Below are 19,062 nucleotides of genomic sequence, written 5' to 3' on the forward strand. Positions count from 1 at the left end.
GTCGAGATAAATAAAAATCAATTGATCTCACAAGTAGAAATGCATGATCTTTAACGTATTCCATGGAAACAAAGCAGTACTTCAACCACTAGAGGTACCGATCCACCGTCCTTAATATCAACATAAACATGCACCACCTCCAAAGCAGCAGTTTCCCTGCCTGCCCATCCTGAAGCCACAGGTTAACTTCCACTTGCACGCACTAGCAGGTAAGTTATGCAGCCATAAACGGAACTAGACAACGCAAACGAAGATGAAAACTCTTCCCCTCCCCAGCCCCAGGTTACCTTCAGCCAGAGCAGCTCTCATCCACCTCCTCCCATTGCAGCCCAAGCATCCATGTGGCAGAGGGGAAGTGGCAGGGCCGTGGCTGAGGACGGAGGGGAAGGTACAGCTCTTTCGGCAAAAGTCCGTACTTCTATCGCCTTAATGCTACCATCAAATAAACCTGTAATACATTCTTGGTATTTCAGAGTCTTGTTATCTTGCTAGCTTCCATGAGACGGAATTTTAACTGACCTCCTCAAGCGAAGAAAAATATTAAAATATTGAGAAATTTATTACAAAGCACTAAAAAACATCAAACATTGCAAAACCCATAATTCTAGAACAGGGTAACACAAGATTCCCAGTGCGATGCTGTGCAGAGGTCTCTCTTAAGCATACAACTAAGTAGATGCATTGTCTGTCTCTCTTTTTTTAACTTTTGAGACCACCATGTGAACATGTTTTCAGGTCTGCTATCCATCACTGGAGAAGGAGCTTGATTAGAGATTATTAGGACAGAGACCATGAAGAAGACTGTAAAACATCCTTACAAAGAAAAGGCTAAAAGAGCTTAATCTGGTATTTATGCAGAAGTTAGGGTGTGATTAACTAGCAGTCTAAATAATTAAGCCAGGATCAGAAATATGATAGCATAAGGTTGCACAGGTGAGCAGGGAAAAAAAAAAAGTGCTATTTTCAATGCTTCAAGCTGATTCAGACAAATTCAAGAAATAAACAGGACAAATGTTTTCCAACAGTGTAATCTGTTGGGCAATTTTCCAAGAATCATGACAGCTTTTCCATCACCAGTATCTTCAGGATTGGAGGCTTTTGCTTTATTTTAAGTACAGCTACAGAACACACAGAAATAATTATTCCAAGGAAGGCCTACTGCCTCCAGACAGGACAACCACATCGGTCGCTCCAGCTTTGAATTATTCCATCGTCTGTATATAGCAACTGCCAGAGGAGAAAAAACACACTATATTTGACATGAAGAACTGATAAGAGAAGGAACAGTGCTATCACCCAGGATGACTACTCTCCCACAATTCCTTTATAAGGCTCCTGGGTGTTTTGTTATACTTCATCAACCAAGACATCAAAATGAATGAAGTTTAGCAAAGCATATGTAATGCACAGAAACAACTCTTATTGTCAAAAAACTAGATGATGGAGACAATTCTACAGCATGGAAGGAAACATCCTGACTACTACTGTCTGCTCCTTAGAGCACAAAAGCATTTTTACAGACTCACATTTCATAAAATTTTCTTCTGGTTGTGTCCACACAGGTCAAAATTGAAGATTCTCTTCTCATTTCCAGATGAAACTTCTATAATTTGCACCCAAAGTATATAGCGCAAGAAAAATGGATTTTATGTTGCCCATTTTATATTATAATTACTTTAGTATAACAAGCATAGTCATGCCTATTCGCTAATTAGACAAATACAATACTGATCAATCTCTACTCTGCCAGATTTCTTAAATATTTCTCTCTGATGCCACAGTCTAATCGAGACTTTAAAACTATTTAAACCATGAAACCATCATGATACAACTGAAGGAATTGCTGAATTTATTTGTTAGCACCAAACAGGCTGAAGAGAGAAAGCACAAGAATCTGAAACTGTTCTTGCTGTGACCACATGGCCCAGAGGCATCGGGAGAGACCTCATCTTCAGGACAGCAGCCTCTCCACAAGCCCAACCCTCCATGCACCAAGGTAACTGCTTACCATGCTTATGGGAAAAATTTGAGTATATAGTGGAGATAGCTATCCCAGCTAGACAGAGCTACCACTCTGAACTACTGGGAAATGTATTTTTTCTTTTTTATTTATTGTGACTAAGTTCTATGAGCATATTTTTGCAAGTTCTAGAGTCAAATTATTTCATCATTGCAAGCCCTTCTGTCTTGATCTGGTTCTAGAAGTACCTGATGCTTAAGGGCAAAACCTGGGCCTTTAAACCAAATACACAACTGAATTTATTCTGCTGCCTGGAACTTGGTTTTATGGCAAGTTGCAGTATCACAACCCCTAATACTAGGGATATGAAGTAGCATATGGTTTCTATTATGCCTAATAGCATTGGTTAAATTTGGAGAAAGTGCCACTTGAAAATAACACTTTTTGAGTACAGCAATCTCACCGATCCCTTCATCTGCAGACACAGCAGGGCAAGTAGATCCAAAGAGCTTCAAACGCTGAAATTTACCCATTTCGAGCGATTTCAACAAATGAACAAGACATAGTAAACAGTCAAACAAGGTATGGACATAAAGGACTATTTAGTAGAGATTAAGAATACTTAGCTATACTTGCAAGTAATTAACTGTTCATAAAGTTATTAAAATAATTATTTCCTGCAATGGTTTCACAAACAAAACAAGCTTGCTAAGTCTTACCATGGAACACAGCAAGTTAAAAAATTCTGGAGGAGAAAGACTAAAAATATGCAGTGTTAGAGGATACATTTTCCACATACATGAGAAATCAAAGTGTATACATATATAATGAAAGCTGTAGAGTGCTGAAAATTAGTGTGGTTTGGCTCTTAATTTCCTACAGATATTTAATTACCCCTTCGTCATTTTCACTGCCTTGCTCTCTATACCAGGAGTATGGTACCATGAAAGTAAAATTAAGAGGAACAAAAATGTGAATTCCCATTCTAGCAATTTTGTTTGCAACTGAGCTCATGAAATACAGAAGCCAGAGTTACAACCTGATTTTCAATTATTTATACTTTGCTGCCTTTGTAATTTCACATTTTCCATTGAATTATAGTGAGCTCTCCTTCATATGCATATTCAATTTTTAGACAAAACAGACACTTGTCAAGGCAGTATGTAAGACACATAAGCATTCATGCCACTGACTGTCATTTTGTCTAATTACTGAAGCCTACCCCAAATTATTGGCTCATGCTTACACTTTATTTTGACTAAACATTAAGTTTTGCAACTTAACTCCTTAAAATACTTTCTTTCTTCGTTCTGAGCACATAATATCCTCACATTTCTTTCAAACAGAACAACTATGATGAGAAGAAAAGTTAGAAGAGGTGCTTGATACAGTTTTTTCATTTACCTTAAAGCCAAGATGGGATCAGTTTTGTAGAGACTTTTTCACGAAGGCATATTTTCAATCTGGCCTCTATATTAACTCTCTGCAAAAGAGGAACACATCACATTTTATAATACCATTCATTGAAATAGAAAACTAACCATTTGCAATGATGTAACTTGTAAATATAAATAGAAGACTCATTTTCCTGACACAGCAGCAAAGTAGAACATATTTTTAAACATGCTGGTAGTTATGAAGTATTCCTCTCATTTAAAGAAACGAAGTGACTGCCAAAAACGTCAAAACCAATGCCCTCGCATCCAGCAAGGTCTGGTTCATGAAGCAGCAGGTTCATATGCAGGGAACCTGTGGTAGTTCTACTCTACTACAGAACACTGGACAATAAAGAATTCCCTTGTTTATCCATCAGTAAAGTAGAAGCGTTCTTATTACCAAAAAAACCCTGATATTCCTATCATTTCAATTTTTCACCTATTTCCCACTAGCAATCTCATTATCATCCACATAAATATCCCTCCTTCTTTTAATGAAATACAAAAGGTGCCAATGTGTTCCTTCCCCAAGCAAAACAAGGTAGCTCAGTACATATTTAAACAGTCTCTGTGTATATCGCTGCAGTTCCATACTAGTCAAAGCTTACTATAAAGATTCTACAGATAAGTCCAGTAATAACCCTCTATTGCTGCACTACATAAATTATAAAACCAAAGGGAAAAAAGGATCAATAGTAACCAAGTTGTGCCATTGTAATTTTCTGTAAACACAATTATATCAGGGCAACAAAGAAATTATCTTAAAAAAAAAAAAAAAGAAATAAAAAAGAAAGGCAGGCACTGCAGCTTCTTTTCCGAGGCGTCCCATCAACATCCACAATGCAGAACCCACTGGGCTCCTCCAATACTCCATTTTGTAGGACCACAGCCGACACTTATCCCAATAAACAAATAATGCACTGAACTAGCAGGAGTGCAGTTTCTATCTCCCAGACACTAGGTTTTCATATAACTTTTACTGATCCAACATAATGGCTGTAGCAGCCATGTTGAAACAGGCTTCCCCTTGTGCAGGTAAGAAGGTGAGAAAGAGTGGTTGAGAGATAGATGGGCTTGGCGGGGGGGATGAACTGGCTTTTACATCTTTTCCTAGGTATGCATTCAAAAGTCTGACCAAAGTTATCCTTTAAATAACGGGGAGAATAAAAGCTGTAGAAGAAAATTTTAAAAGACATGTTTGAATTTGTCATCTGGAGATAAATTATCTTTAAAAAAAAAACCCGCCCGCAGCTGATGCTACTTTAACTATTCATACTTCAGTTGCTGTTGTAATTGCCTTCAAGGTAACCCCGCAGAGTCACAGTTCATAAAAATGAAAGAACAGGAAGACAGTCCCATTATCATTGTAGATGTGACCCCTGTCAGAGATAAAGTAATTTGGGTTGGGAGAAGCCTAAGAAGTCATCTGGTCCAATCCCCCATTTAAAGCAGGAATAACATCAACATTAGATCAGGATGCTCAGAGCCTTGTACAGTCATGTAAAACCAAGAGGAAAATATCAGTCCTAAATAGATTCATGTTTTGCCCTTCAGAGACCCGGTCCCCTTTACACAAAAACAGTTGACAACAAACTGAAGCAAAGCAGCAAAAATTTAAAATGAAGTAAGGATGGATTTACTGAGTTCCAAAAAGCACATTTCCTTGACAGTCATAAATACAACATTGTACTACTTTTCTGCAAAACTTCACCTTTAAACTATAAAAGCCCATGGAAGCACACATCACAGTTACGGTCTTACTGGGCAAGATAAAAGAGGGGGGGAGTAAAACCAGTCCTTTCCCTGGATCAGAAAAAAGACTTCTTTGCTCACAGGTCTCAGATAAAAGCTTCATGTTAAAACATTTTATCTGTCTTACAGTTTTACTGCTCAAAAGATGAACTGTGAGATTAAATCCAACATTCTATTAAGCTCTAGAGATAGCCACATGCCATGCAACTCATAAGACTTTAGGGTTTAGACATCCATCAGTAACAGATATTGAATATATGAGGGAAGCATCTCAAAAAGGCATTAACACTAATAGGGCTTACATATATGTATCAAGGGAAAAATAGCTGCTAAGTTATGATACTACTCAGTCATGATCCAGAAGTACAGAAAGAAGCCTACTGTACAATTCCAAAGAATTCTGAGAGATTCTCCTAAATTCACCCACTTAGAAGAATCTTTGATTTCTTCTAAGCATCTACTAAGAAGAAAAAAGGGAGAGGAAAAAAAACGGTCAAATCATAAACTCAAACTCAAAAAGATTTTTATGTTTTACCAGTTGGAAGAACAAGTGCAGGGGCAAATTTAGCAGACACAGAATGGTTTATCTTTTTTTGAAAACCAGAGGAAAAAAGAACACAGTGAGCTCTTCCACAGGCTACAGCTAGTTGTCCGGTCTTTTGCATTTAGATAGTCACAGCATCATTTAAAACATGCAGGACATTTTAAGGTTTTTCTGTCACTATGACTAATAACTGCAGGATCTCACACCCCTCCATCTGCTAGATACACAGTTAAAAAGGGGACAACACGATTTGTTCATTTACGTAGTAACAATGAGATTTGGGATCAGGGAACTGAAAAAAGGTCATGTTTCAGTTTTCCCCTGTACCATATAGAGACACTTATTTCATGACTGACCAATTTCCTCTGCAGAAGTGACTATGTTCATAATATACTTCAATTTTTTTGTCCATGCCACCTGTATCTAACTTTTAAGCAGGTAGCAGAAGTACAGATAACAACTCTCAAGTAATGTAGGTAGGCAAGCACTAGCCCAAGGAAAAAATTCCTGTTCACAAATCCTGAAGAAATTATTCTCTCCCCAGCAAAGTTTATTTTTGAGAAGATAACTATTTTTGCTGGGAGAGAATGTTGCAAATTAGAACAGAAATCCAATTTGACTTATAACTCCTGTGTTTTACATAAGGCTTAGAATTCAGTGGCTAGAGAAGGCAGGGAGAGGATGGAGGAATACAACTGCTAACGGATTAGATGTTGTCACTTACGATCCATCATCACACTTTCTCAGATTATGAAAATGAAATTTTCCCAGTAGTACATTTCATGCTTGATAGATTACAGATCAGTTTACACATCGAAAATTGGAGCACTCGGATTTTACAAAAGTTCAGGTCTTCCGAGACCAGCATTTATTATATGGTTTGACACGAGTCAAGAGAAACATTCAGCAAGACAATGCCAGAGATACTTTCAGGCAATGAAATGGGTGAAGTCACAAACTCCTTAATGATCACTTCACCAAGAGTGAATTTAACACTTTTTCCTTGACTATACAGCTGGCTCAGAAAGGTCATTCGACTATTATATTCACCGTTATGTAGAGCAGCACTATACACATGCAAAGTTTCTATAGCAACACTTTCTTAATTCACTCTTTAAGCAAAACACCAATTAGCTTTTTATTATAGCCAATTAAAAAAATCTGCACACTAATTGACAACCTCTCTACTCAGAATTTAAACTTACGCAAAAGAAAATTGCAGTGAAATTTTCTGTGGTAATAGCTTACTTGCTATTCTTCCTTCTTAACAGAACAGTAGATTATTCTTGATAGGGGCTGAACATTTATTTTCAATCTAAAATGTTTAGGCACACAGAAGTAACCTATCCTGATATGCCTTAAATCTTAGTAGAGCCTGAAGATTACAGGTTTCAGAAAGGCAACAGAAATGTCATCAACTGGCTTATTTCTGCATGGCAAGAAATTGGGCACAGGCCTGTGCACCTGGAGATCATAGAAGAGGCAGCTAGCAAAATGTTTCTCTCTCAAAGTATTTGAGCATGTCGAGCCAAGGGAGAAAGATGGCAAAAAAAGTACTAAAAGTCAAATTCAGTAGGGCAGCAGAGACATTTTCATTTGCTTCTTAATACTTATTGATGGTTTTCTCAGATGTCTTCTACACAGCTGGTGATGACAGCTTCTTTGTATGCCGCTTCAAGTAGCAAATATCAAGATATATTAGTCAGAAAACAGTCAGCGAGCACAATATAAAAAGAAACGCATCATGATGCAGAGTATCAGGAGAAGTAATCAACAACAAAAGCAAAACCGTCCTTCTCGGTAAGATGTTCTGCAGGAAGCTCAATAAAAAACATCGTTCCCCTTCCAGTTCTCCCATGTGATATGTCAGGATTCACCTTACTAATAAATAAATAAATACACACAGAACAAAGTAGCAGATGGCTCCTCTGACAATCCTGGTATGCCCCAATCAAGAATTAATGGTGCCTGAGGTATCAGTAGATCTGCTGGTTCTTAAGGACTATCTACAGAAACTACTTCTATTCTCACCATCTTGTACTTATTTACTCACACTGTCTTATACTGCAGTATTAGTATAGAAACTTAAGGCATCTGACAAGTTATGTGGGGACGCAATAGCAGTAACCAAAAAAGTTTCCCTTGAAAGGCTGAAAAAAGAAAGAGGGGTTAGAGTAGTCTTTCAATCCTACCACTGTAGAGGAGAGAACAAGGTATTCCCACATGTGCAAGAGACCACTATGTATAACCTTGGAGATGCAGAAGTTGCTGCAGCACGAGAAGACCACCTGCTGCAAAGTCAACAGGGTCTGGAGTACATCGGTGGGCTACGTAGTAAGCAAGGACACCACAGGTAAGGCACTAAGGTTAAGCTAGACAGCTACAGGCTTTTGTTCTCCATTCTTTAGAGAGGTAAGCTCCCAAACACAGCTCCCTGAATTGCCAGAATATAGTAGCACGCTCAAGCTCAAAAAGTCTTCCAAGTGCAAAGTCCCCGCTACTAGATGCGCAGCTCAACCCGCTGAAGAGAGGTTGTGTTAGTTCAAGACACAGTACGCAGGGTTACACACACAGTGAGTACCGATTGAAACTAATGCCATCATTTGTAGTCCCAAGACTTTGAAGATTTCTCCTCTAGTAAACCCCTGCTACCAGCCCCTCACCAAACTACGTGACAGTTCACCCACCTCTGCAGCGTACATCTCTGCCTTCCCTGCCCTTGAAGGGAGGAGAGCAGCCCACATCCCAGCATGAGACCTGTCGGTCACAGTAATGCAGTAGTGAATGCCTGAGAGTACTAGAGCAAACAAAATAGCTTTTTTCTCCTTTTTCATTTTTTTAAGCTTTCTGCATTGGCATTTCAAGCCATTTAATCTTTCAGCTAGCGGGTCCACCCTGCCAGTTACGTATTACACACACAGAGTGTATTCGAAGAGAAGGTTTAGGGCAAAGTTTAAAGGCAGCTGGTAATGGCAGAGCTGCTTATTGGCAGCACCCAGGATCACCTTCAACTGCTCTCCGGGAACCTACGTTCCCAGTATCAGAAAGGCTCCAACCAGTGACAGTCATTTTTCAAATACACCATCACTAGGTAATCTCTTTCTTACTTTCTTCTCTGATTTGCTCTTTGCCCAGGCAGACTGCCCTGAACAGTCACGTCCATGTGGTCGGGCAGGTGGTGTGTGATGTGAAAACCCTTGTGGGAGTAAAACAACAAATATGATTTCTGACAGTCTCATCCCTGCCAAGAAAACACCTTCAATGGCCTAAAATATGAACCCAAGCCAGCTGTGCAGCCATCCCAGTCTTTGCAAAAGCAGACAGTTCACAAATCAACATGATCAGGAAGGTATAAGCTTCTGCTCTGTATTTCCTGCTATTATGATTAGCGTTCAAAGTAACTTCATTGAAAGAACAATTTACATATTCAGTTGTAGTTAAGAAATACAGAGCTACATTCCACTTTAAGACTCCAGAAGCAACATTTTCTTCTTTGATTGATATTTTTTTTTACTGTTTCGCAGAAGGGCTTACTGCAATTAAATTGTCTTTGTCTAAGTATAAAAGCTCAAAATATTCTGTTATTTCCAAGAAGTAATGGGATGGCTTTGTTGCATATCTAAATTACTACCCACTGTTATGACCTACCATAGAACTGAAGCAGACTAGAACAATAGTCTAGGCATCATTGCGAGCATGGATTTTCAAAAGTTTTGAAACACCCTTTTTGACTCCTTTCATTTACTTTTCCAATTTTGAAACGCGTAAAACACAGAAGCATGATTGCAGTAAATTTTGATAACTACCATGGATTTCTCCCACTCTCTCGATGAAGAAAAGTGTTTCAGAGGAACCTTCCATCCAAATATACCTTTCCAATTTCTACACAATCCCTGTGTAGGCAATAATACGCACCCATACCACTGGATGATGAACGAAAGAATTTAAACAAAACTATAATTTTCCCACAACATTGTTCAACCTCTGAAAAGAGTTGGCATTCTCAATCCAAGGTTTGAACACAAAATCTGAAAACAACTGTACAAAAGAGTTTTCTTTCTTCACATCTTGGTGAAGGAAGAAAAGTATCAACTTGATGAACTACTACACTTCAATAACCAGAAGTTATTACCCCCAAACCTAAAAAAACCCTCAGTTTTTATTATAATGTTTGAAGCAATTAAAATGTTATCCAAATAATGCTATTTCAACACTGTTCTAATTCTTGGTACTCTATTAAAGATTTACAGCAAGATCTCTGACTTGCAATCAGATCAAATAGTAAATACTGAAAAGGTTCTCCTTTCTTTGCGCTGTCATTATTTCATTTACCAGAAGGCTAAAAGTTAGGGGTAGATTCAATATTTCTTATGAAACTTCAACCTCAGACTCACAATTGCCACATCTGTAAGCTCTGAAATCAGAAACCCTAAGCAAAAAGAACACGAGAATGCTATGATTACTACCAAGTTCTCAGACCACAGCATGACAGAGACATTATTGCGTCTTTTCAATCTTCATAAGGTTTTCCAAAACTCATGCTTTTTTATCAGGCAAAATAAATAAAACAAATCTCCAGTCTTGCTACTGGAAATGGCCAGCTCATACCTACAGATGATGTATCTATTTTCCTATTTTATCATTTCAAAGTTAAGTTCAAAGACCTAAAGATATGATAGATTAAGCCTGGAAAAGAAGCAAGCTTCTCCAAGGATCCCTCCACCTAAGAGTGAGGAAAGTTTGGCCAATTAAAAAAAAGAATCAAACACTGAGGAAACTACAATTAAAAGTTTCTACGGAGGAGTAACACTATTGAAACAACCCAACCTACCTCCCCCTTCCAATCTCTTCCATCTAAAACTTCCAGAAAGCATCTAGTCATAGTACTACTTATATCTTCTTATATTACGGGTAGAGCAGCATATATTTATATTATACATATGAAAAAAATCAATACATGCAATTCAAATCTCAACAGCACATACAGTTTGATAGATATACTGCTCTAGCTAGTACCAGGGTGCAGCTGGGAATCGACAAGCAATTTCAGTGCTACCACCAACCCTTGTAGCACGTGATGGATCCACTCTGCATCTTTGGTCCTCAACAAAGGACTGGAAGAAGAAAGAGCCAGTACAAGTCACTGCATGGAGAGAAACAGAGAACCTATGGTGGCATTACGCTTTCTCTTTGAGATAAGAACTCCCAACAGTTTGTCTTTATATATTCAGAGAAAAATAACTAAATATCTACCACTAAAAGGACAAAGATGGCTGCTTTGAATCGAAAGAGAAGGCCAAAGAAACTGAGTTTAGTTACAAGGGCCCCTAATAACAAGCAGCAGAACACCGTATCTTTTGGGGGGAGAAGAAGCTGTTATCTACCTTCCCTGCTCCTAATGGGATTCCCTGAGGGCTCTTTACCAATTTTAAGAGGTCAGTCGCTGTCTCAGAGTGCTTTTTGTCAGTGTTAAAGACACAGTCTAGTTTTTGATACCAAGATAAAACAAGTATTTGCTACTTTAGACCACCACAAACTGAAAATAAGGCCCACTGCAGTATTTCAAAGCAGCAAGTGCATAACGCAAAATAACCAATGTAGGGTAATATTCTGAAGGAGAACAAAATAACTTGTAATGATATACTCGGTGATACGTTTCACTTCCAGCCTTGTCCAAAATGCACTGAAGTTTGCACAACTTCTGTCGATTTTAACAGGTTTTGGAGTATGTCCTTTATGTCCTCTGAAATTATATCAGGAAAGTAGTATCAGTTTATCAGGTCTAGTGGGTGCACACACACCATATTTTATCTTTAAGCTTCTCTCCTTTAAGGAGAGGGAAGGTTCATACACTCAGTGTATTCAGACAAAGAAATAAAGCAAACGAGGGGAAAGGCAAATTTCTTGATGACAGAACAAAGACAACAGGTTCATCTTCAAAACGGTTTCTGTTTTCTCCCTTGGCAAAAAAAAAAAATTTCAGGTAATACACATTAGGTTTTTACTTGTATTCTCATCGAGATTCATTCCAGTTGTGAAAAGGTGTCTGTCTCTCTATAACTAGTTATCATTAAAAAATAGCAAAAAGTCAATTTCCAGACTTTATAACTATTTTCATCTAATAATTTGTTGTCTTTTGCAACTGCTAAGTTATAAACCTCACCAAAACAGGGTTTATTATAGCACGACTATAGATAATCGTCTGTCAGCATTTTTATTAAATTCCTTATACCAGCAGAGTTCATAAATTGGCAATAAAAAAAAAATATAATTCCAATGAAAACACACCACACTGGGGGCCCAGGTTGTTTTTAAGTAAGGAGAGAATACTAGACCATACCTCTCCATCTTGCCCCAGCACACAGCCAGCCAAATTTTAAAAGGGAAACCATTCTTGGCTCATCGGCAAAGGCTGAGCTGCCGTTTTACATGTGCTCACCGCTACAAAATCTTCAGTCTTGATCCTCCGGGTTCTGCCCCCCACCGGGACAGGGAGAGCTCAAGGGGTTCAGCAGCAGCTGGGGGGGCTTTGTGGGCAAAGGTGACTTTGGGTACTCGGCAAGTTTAAAATATCCTCCTGTGTCCAGGGAACCACAGAGGGCTTGTGAGCCCAGGAAAAGGTGATTCAGCCTCAGTGCTGACAAAGAGCATGGAGACAGTTTTCGATGCATTTTTATATAGCAAAGTGTTTTGTGGTGTAGAGATGCACCAAGTAGTAATCGATGAGCTCGTTCAGGCATGTTACATACACTACAGTAACTCAGAGCTGTACACTAATGAAACCAGACTGCACTCAAGCTAGCTTATCCTGAATTATGTTAGGTATTTCTGCCCAGCCCTAAATTGCGCTACCTCATCTAATCCTTCAGAAGACACCGTGTTTAAGTTATCCCATGTTTTCGCAAAGGGGATGGGCAGGGACAAGAGCCGCGTCTTCCCTGCTTTCATCACAGCTGATGAAGCACCCCTCTAGAGAGACAGCCCCATCAGGAGGTCACCCTCCTCTTCCTCACTACTTCGCAGCAGGACCACTCAATGCCCTTGATTCAACAGGAAAGAAGAGGCATGATTCCCATCTGATTCTGCCTGTAGTTTCGTGGTTAGGACATGCCATGGATGTGGGACCTACATCTCAGGTCCACCCTTCCCCCTGCCCAGACAGGTGCTCTGAGCTTCTCAGCTTCAGTCCATTGGATCTTCTGGTTTTCATCTTCCTTGGACAACTCTGGCACAGGGATATCCACCTGGTGAACTGCAGCACTAGCAGCCTACCATCTGTCCGAGATTAAAGGAAAAATAGGAGCTGATTCATGTTGAACAGTTCAGCCACACTGAGTTTTGCTGACTTATTATTGGTCAGCATATTTATTATACTAGATATAAATAAAAGATTAAACATTTTGCTTAAAATATCCGAATTAGCCTGCAATTCTCCTACTTCCTGAGCAAATTTAAATGGGCTTTCTCCCCAATGCCTTTTCTTTTTTTTATTATTAAAGAACCAACACAAGGAAAAGCCATGACTAAGTACACCTTTACTAGAACAAAGAAAAAAAAAAAATAAAAGGAATAGCCAGGAGATGATAGAGACAGCCAAACTTATATTAGTGCTAAATGCCAAATTTTTGTGCTATTGTTGCTGTTGCATTATTTTGGTAGTCCAATTAACTTCTGATGTTGCCAAATGCAAAATCAGATAACTAAGAACCAGTTTGCAACATAAATACTTCCACACAATACAGACAGTAACACAATTACACAAATTTCTGTTGGTCTACACTATCAAATATTCTCAAAAGCAAAGGACAATATACCTATTTTATCAATTATGAATTCCAGTAGTCCAGGAGACAAGTAACAAGTATTACACATGGCGTCAAACAGCAAAAACTAATTTTGAAGTCGTCTTTGCTTGGTTTCTAATTAAACCCACTGCAACGTATGTTTGCAGTTAGCTGCTGCTAGACTTAACTGTGTCACCAGCAAGTACGAATAAACATCATATTAATTTAAGAGCATACACTGCTAAAAGTCAACGTTCCAATAGGTGGAACAGAGGTGACATCAGAATTGCAAAATCCCACTTAGTTTAGCAACCAAAAAAAAAAAATCCCATCCTAAACCACTCTACAAAAGAGACTCACAAATGAGAACAAAGACTAAACAGGGCAGAACACACAACTTGGCTAATAATGCAAAACCAACATTCCTGTTCATGCTAGAAGAAAAAAATATACTACAAAAAAAAGATCAAATCTAAGACCTGTACCAATTTTATTTTGAAATAAAATTTTTAACAAAATGCAGATGTATCTTGCCTCGCTGAGAGGCCATAGAATAGTGAATTACAACTGTTCCAAATACAGCGCCTGATTCTCCATCAGGTAAGTCAGGAGTAGTCCCAGTGGAAATAAAAGGTACTGTAGTGTTGGTGGAAGACAGGTCAGACACAACCACTAGCAGCACTGTGATTTAAGACTCTTGCTGATAGTATGTCTGTGAAAAGATCAGGAGAGCTCTGATTGCCTATTATGCATTATTAAGAAACAGATCAATACAGAAATATCCAGGGGCCACTAACATGCACCGCACGTGTGATTTAACCTTCTGCAGACACGTCGAGCAAGCAATGAAAGCTGGTCTCCTGCAGTCCCATGGTCAAGGTCTCTGCTGCACAGTACAGCTTGAGCCATGACTGAAGATCTTCCCTGGGGTAGGACACGCGTGGCATCTCTCCTCTTCTACCTCAACTTCTTCCTCCCTCGCTGTTGGATGGGTTTTTTTGCGTCTACTAAAGTTTAAGCCTTGGCTTTTTCTAATGGGATCACAAACTCTCTCTTTTTTACCCAGTTCCCTGTTTTTAGGAGATTTCTAGGACAGTATTCACATTCACAACTCCATCCAGCAGGAATGGCTCTGCTGCTGACACATCTGCACATAGTTTTCCCACCTCAGCGGGATACGCCGTAAATTTGTTGATTTTAATGCACCACCTTTCAGGCATCATGTGCCTCTGCCTCACCCTCACTTCTCAGGACCTAGCTAATATATGGGAACACAGTCATGCACAAGCACTTGGAAGTTTGCCCCAAAAAGACTCTGTTTCAGCTGTAATGCCCAGTGAACACTTGACAATAGATAAGCAGCTGTGACTCCTGCTCACTGTGCCAGGCACAGCTATCTCGCATTAACTTGTGTTCCTCCAGCTATACCCACTGCCATTACATTTCATTTTAAGCTCTTTGGGGCAGAGGTTGGGTTGGGAGATGGGGTTGTTTGCATGCAGCAACCAAATGTAAAAGGTGCCAGACTCCAGCTGGAGCCTCTAAACATTACTTTAAATACCAAGAGTAACCAGTCATTTCTACATGTTTTTCAGCTGAGGGATTGATTTTAAGGATCATAGAACAGAAACAGTTCATTTTTGAAAGATAAAAAGTAAAAATATTAGGAACTCCAGATGCTCAATAATTTTCTTCACAAGATAGGAATACTGCTTAAAATTCCCCTCTCCACCAAGTAGTATTCTTTTTCTTGAAAACATGAAAATAAAGTTAAATTCTGAACAGTAGCATATGTCACACAAATACATGTACCAGCACCACCCTGTGAGCCTCACACCACTTTGCTAGCACAGCTGGGCAGATTTGTGTTATTTACAGTAAGCGTAGTTAATAAACTTATAATAATCATGTTTAGCATCAAGCTCAGAATGAACTGCTGCCAAACCAATAAATGTGGCTACAAAAATTGATAGCTTTGAAATTTGTTTCAAGGTTCATATACAGAAAGCCTCGCCGGCAGACATACAAAAATCAGAACACTTTTAAGAACAAGAGTATTCTGCATATGACTGAATTAATTATTTGAAAATCACCCACCTAGAAGAAAAACTGTCTCCAGCTTTGGTGACTGGCTGTTTATCTCCAACACAAAAATAACTTTATTCATTGTGGAAAAGGAGGATGCCTGATTCTTGCCATCTTTTGAAGGGTAAAAATAAGTATGTAGAGAAAAGATAAAACATCACTCATTTAAAATAGGTCTTCAGGCCTTAAAACATCTTCAACTGCAACACCAATACAACTCCCATATGATTCTCCTTCTGCCCAAAGTTAAGGGATCCTTACTATTAATTCATACATTAACCTACTACAGAAAGGAGTTTGTTAGGAGTTCCTCCTCCATTCTCTTATTCTTCTAGACATAGAAGAATGTGCATTATAGACAGTTAAGCTTATAATTGTACCAGAAAAATAATAAAAATGACAAAGCAATGCAGGTGCTGAGCATTGGACACTAAAAGAAGTACTGGCAACAAGACAGAATGGAAAAGAGTGGAAAAAAGTAACAGTTGTTTTCACATAGCTTACATGGCTAGCAGTCATACTAGATAGTACTGTCTATATGTTGGATTGCCCAACTTATAGGCACGTGGAACCAGATGCCTTGCAGTGATAACTGCCAGTTTTTTTCTTCTGTGGGTTAAAACTCTGAATTTCTTAATCCAAGAGCAAATGTTTCTACAGGTTTCCAAAATATGATTTCATTAATTCAAGAACAAACATGAAATCTTACCACAGCATGCCTGCTTTTAGGGAAATGGAGTTCATCGCACAGCAAAAGCAGACTGGGACCAGAAAAGTTGGGGAGAAGAGGCAGAGAAAACATGGAGAGGGCAAAGAAGAGAGCAGAAACAGACACAGAGAGCAGTGAGACTCATGGTCAACAATGTTCTCCAAAAAAATCTTACAGCAGAGTCTAACATACTCCAAACCATAAATTTCTTTTGCTCATCTGGAAGCTTATGTGAATCACACCAACAAGCTGTGCATCCCTCATCCTTACCTAAAGTTGACAGGACAAACTACTAGAGGACTTGCTCTTTCAAAGACAACAAGAAGGGTCTGTTTACAGATCTGTAGCTTCCAGGCATGCTGCTAGATGCTGGTCAACTCTGTGGGCACTACTATGACGCTGCATCGCATGATTGATTAGAATTATTCAGCCTGCCTAGAAAATTGAACAAGAATTAAAATGCATTAATATTGCAAAGTCAAGCATTGAACAGCTACAAATTTCAAACACAGATATATTTATTATTATTTAATCCATGCATCATTCTGTGTCCTAAATTGACATCACGGGGGGTAAAATAGAAGCTGCTGTTGCCTTGTTCTGTATTTATCTTGTCAGTACCCTCTGGTGAGAAAGAAGAGACAGAAAATCTGATCCAATAGGATCAGAATGAAAGCTTGAAGGGCACATATTGAACCAGAAGAAAAAAGTATACCATCTTATATATAACACACATATACTACAGAAAGCTGAATCAATATCAAAGATGGATAAAGTGTTTCTGACTTGAGTAGCTGATAATTGAAACTTCAAATGAAAACATTTCTTTGTTTTGAAACTCTTGGGATTTTTAAGTATTGGAGGTGGAAGAGGAGTGTAGGTAAGGACATGGAGGAGAAAGAAGTGTGATGGACAGTAGGAAACAAAAACAACTGCAAAGTTGAAATCCTCTACAGGAGAGATGATGACTGCCAAGTAGAGCAACCAGTCCCATGGAAAAAGTCTTCAACTGAAAACACTCACGTGCTACCAGTAAAATACACTGGGCACAGGAATGTTATGTGTAATAAGAAGCAGTAAAACAGCATCACTAGCACACATTTGTGTACTAATGTTCAGTAATACAGCATCATCTTAAAACTCTACATTCATACATGACACTTTCATACAAAGTTATCACTGTGAACAGTGCAATTTATTGTCTGCCTTCTATAGTTTGAAACTGCTGATGCTGTTTAACCAACTTCTGTCCCTTAAAATATTACTCAATTTCTCCATAAAATATTTATATTAAGCTTCTAGCACAGGTTTCTGCTCAAGGTCCTATTAAGCTCTCACGAGGAGCTGAGTCAACATGTCACATGCTCAACCTCTTAAACTCCCTGTTTCTTTCAGGTTACATAAAAATGGAAGAAAACTGGAAGACATGATTGCGCTTTTCAGTTCTCATTAATGAAAACATAACTGCAATTAAAGAATAACAAAAGTAACATGTATGCATCAAAAAGTTCTTTTAAAAATGCTGTTCATCTCCTCAACTAAATTAAGCTCCAGCAAATGGAAGGTATTACTCCAGCATGCTCTTATCCCATCCATCTCCTACTCTCCTACACGTTATCCAACTTCTGTGCCAAATGAGATCATTCTACTATAGTCCATACCTTCTGAATAATTGATTGTTTTGACAGTAAATGTTCATGCACAGCAGCACACATTAAATCATCTCTGTGACCACGGGAATGTGATCTTTGAGTTGCCAGGTTGCCAAAACTTCCACAAAAGTCAATGGCACTTGTGCTTACATGAAGTGTGCTGAGTGTTTGTGGTTTTAAGTCGACTCAAGAATTTCATGGTCTTCAAGAAACATTCTCTGAAATTCTTCTTTAGGACCTTATTTCCCTTGAAGGGAAGTACATACAAGGACTTGCATGATTGAGATCACTTGAACAAAACCATGTTTTTACTGACGCTTGGCTATCCTCACCTCCAGGCAAAACAGTAAGGAAATTTATATGTAAATTATTCATTAAGTAAAGAATCTGAGTAGAAACCCCAGCTGCAATATGAGGAATATTTAGAGGATTACAAGTATCTTAGCTATTTATTAAATTATACTTCCTGGATGTTAGGCTAATCATGAAAATTAAAACAGTCTTGCTGATTTTTTTTTGAGAGAAGGCAACTGAGTTGTATTTGGTTTTAAGCTTCTTGAATATATATGTATACTTGTGATAGTGCTATTGCGATGCTGAGCGAAGGAATACACCTTTGCAGCTCAGGCCACCCAGGAGTACCCACATCAGAGCAAAGTCTGGGTTGTCTTGCCTTTCCCCCCCCGCCCCTCTTGGTTATTGGATAAGTCTAGAGAGGCTAAACTTCGAAGACTCAGTCTCAATTAATCAGCATCTTAGCTGTTGTAACAAGCATAAATCATGCCGTTAGTAAGATTTGATAAAGATGCTTCAGAACAAAAACTCCTCTTCCTTTACTACCTGATGTTTAGAAGATATACAAACATCCTGCCCTAAATCACATAATCATTGTTAGTCAAATAGCACCTTATTCCACAGCAAGCTGGATGCTACCAGAAAAGTCACATGCTGCTCCAGCACTGAGTATCACTCACTGTACCAAACAGAACTTCAAAATATAGACAACTGCACATACCAAATCCAGAGTTCTGCCATTTTAATCACACTGTAAACCCTGTTAAAAAACATGGCATGATGAAAGAATGATAGATTAGAAAAATGATAGTTTTAAATAAAATTGATCAAAATTTAGAACTGGTG

The 19,062-nt window shown here is 38.6% G+C and overlaps 1 protein-coding gene across 1 annotated transcript in view; it reads right to left on the reverse strand.

Annotated features, from left to right (window-relative positions):
* Positions 1 to 19,062, reverse strand: part of NAALADL2 (N-acetylated alpha-linked acidic dipeptidase like 2) — a 507,372-nt gene that overhangs the window by 403,130 nt on the left and 85,180 nt on the right. Inside the window, exon 3 of the mRNA XM_052804208.1 lies at positions 3,365 to 3,443. The gene's annotated coding sequence lies outside the window, so the exon portion shown is untranslated. The remainder of the gene's footprint in view (positions 1 to 3,364; positions 3,444 to 19,062) is intronic.

Source organism: Harpia harpyja, chromosome 12, assembly GCF_026419915.1.
Source record: "Harpia harpyja isolate bHarHar1 chromosome 12, bHarHar1 primary haplotype, whole genome shotgun sequence".
Classification (NCBI taxonomy): domain Eukaryota; kingdom Metazoa; phylum Chordata; class Aves; order Accipitriformes; family Accipitridae; genus Harpia; species Harpia harpyja.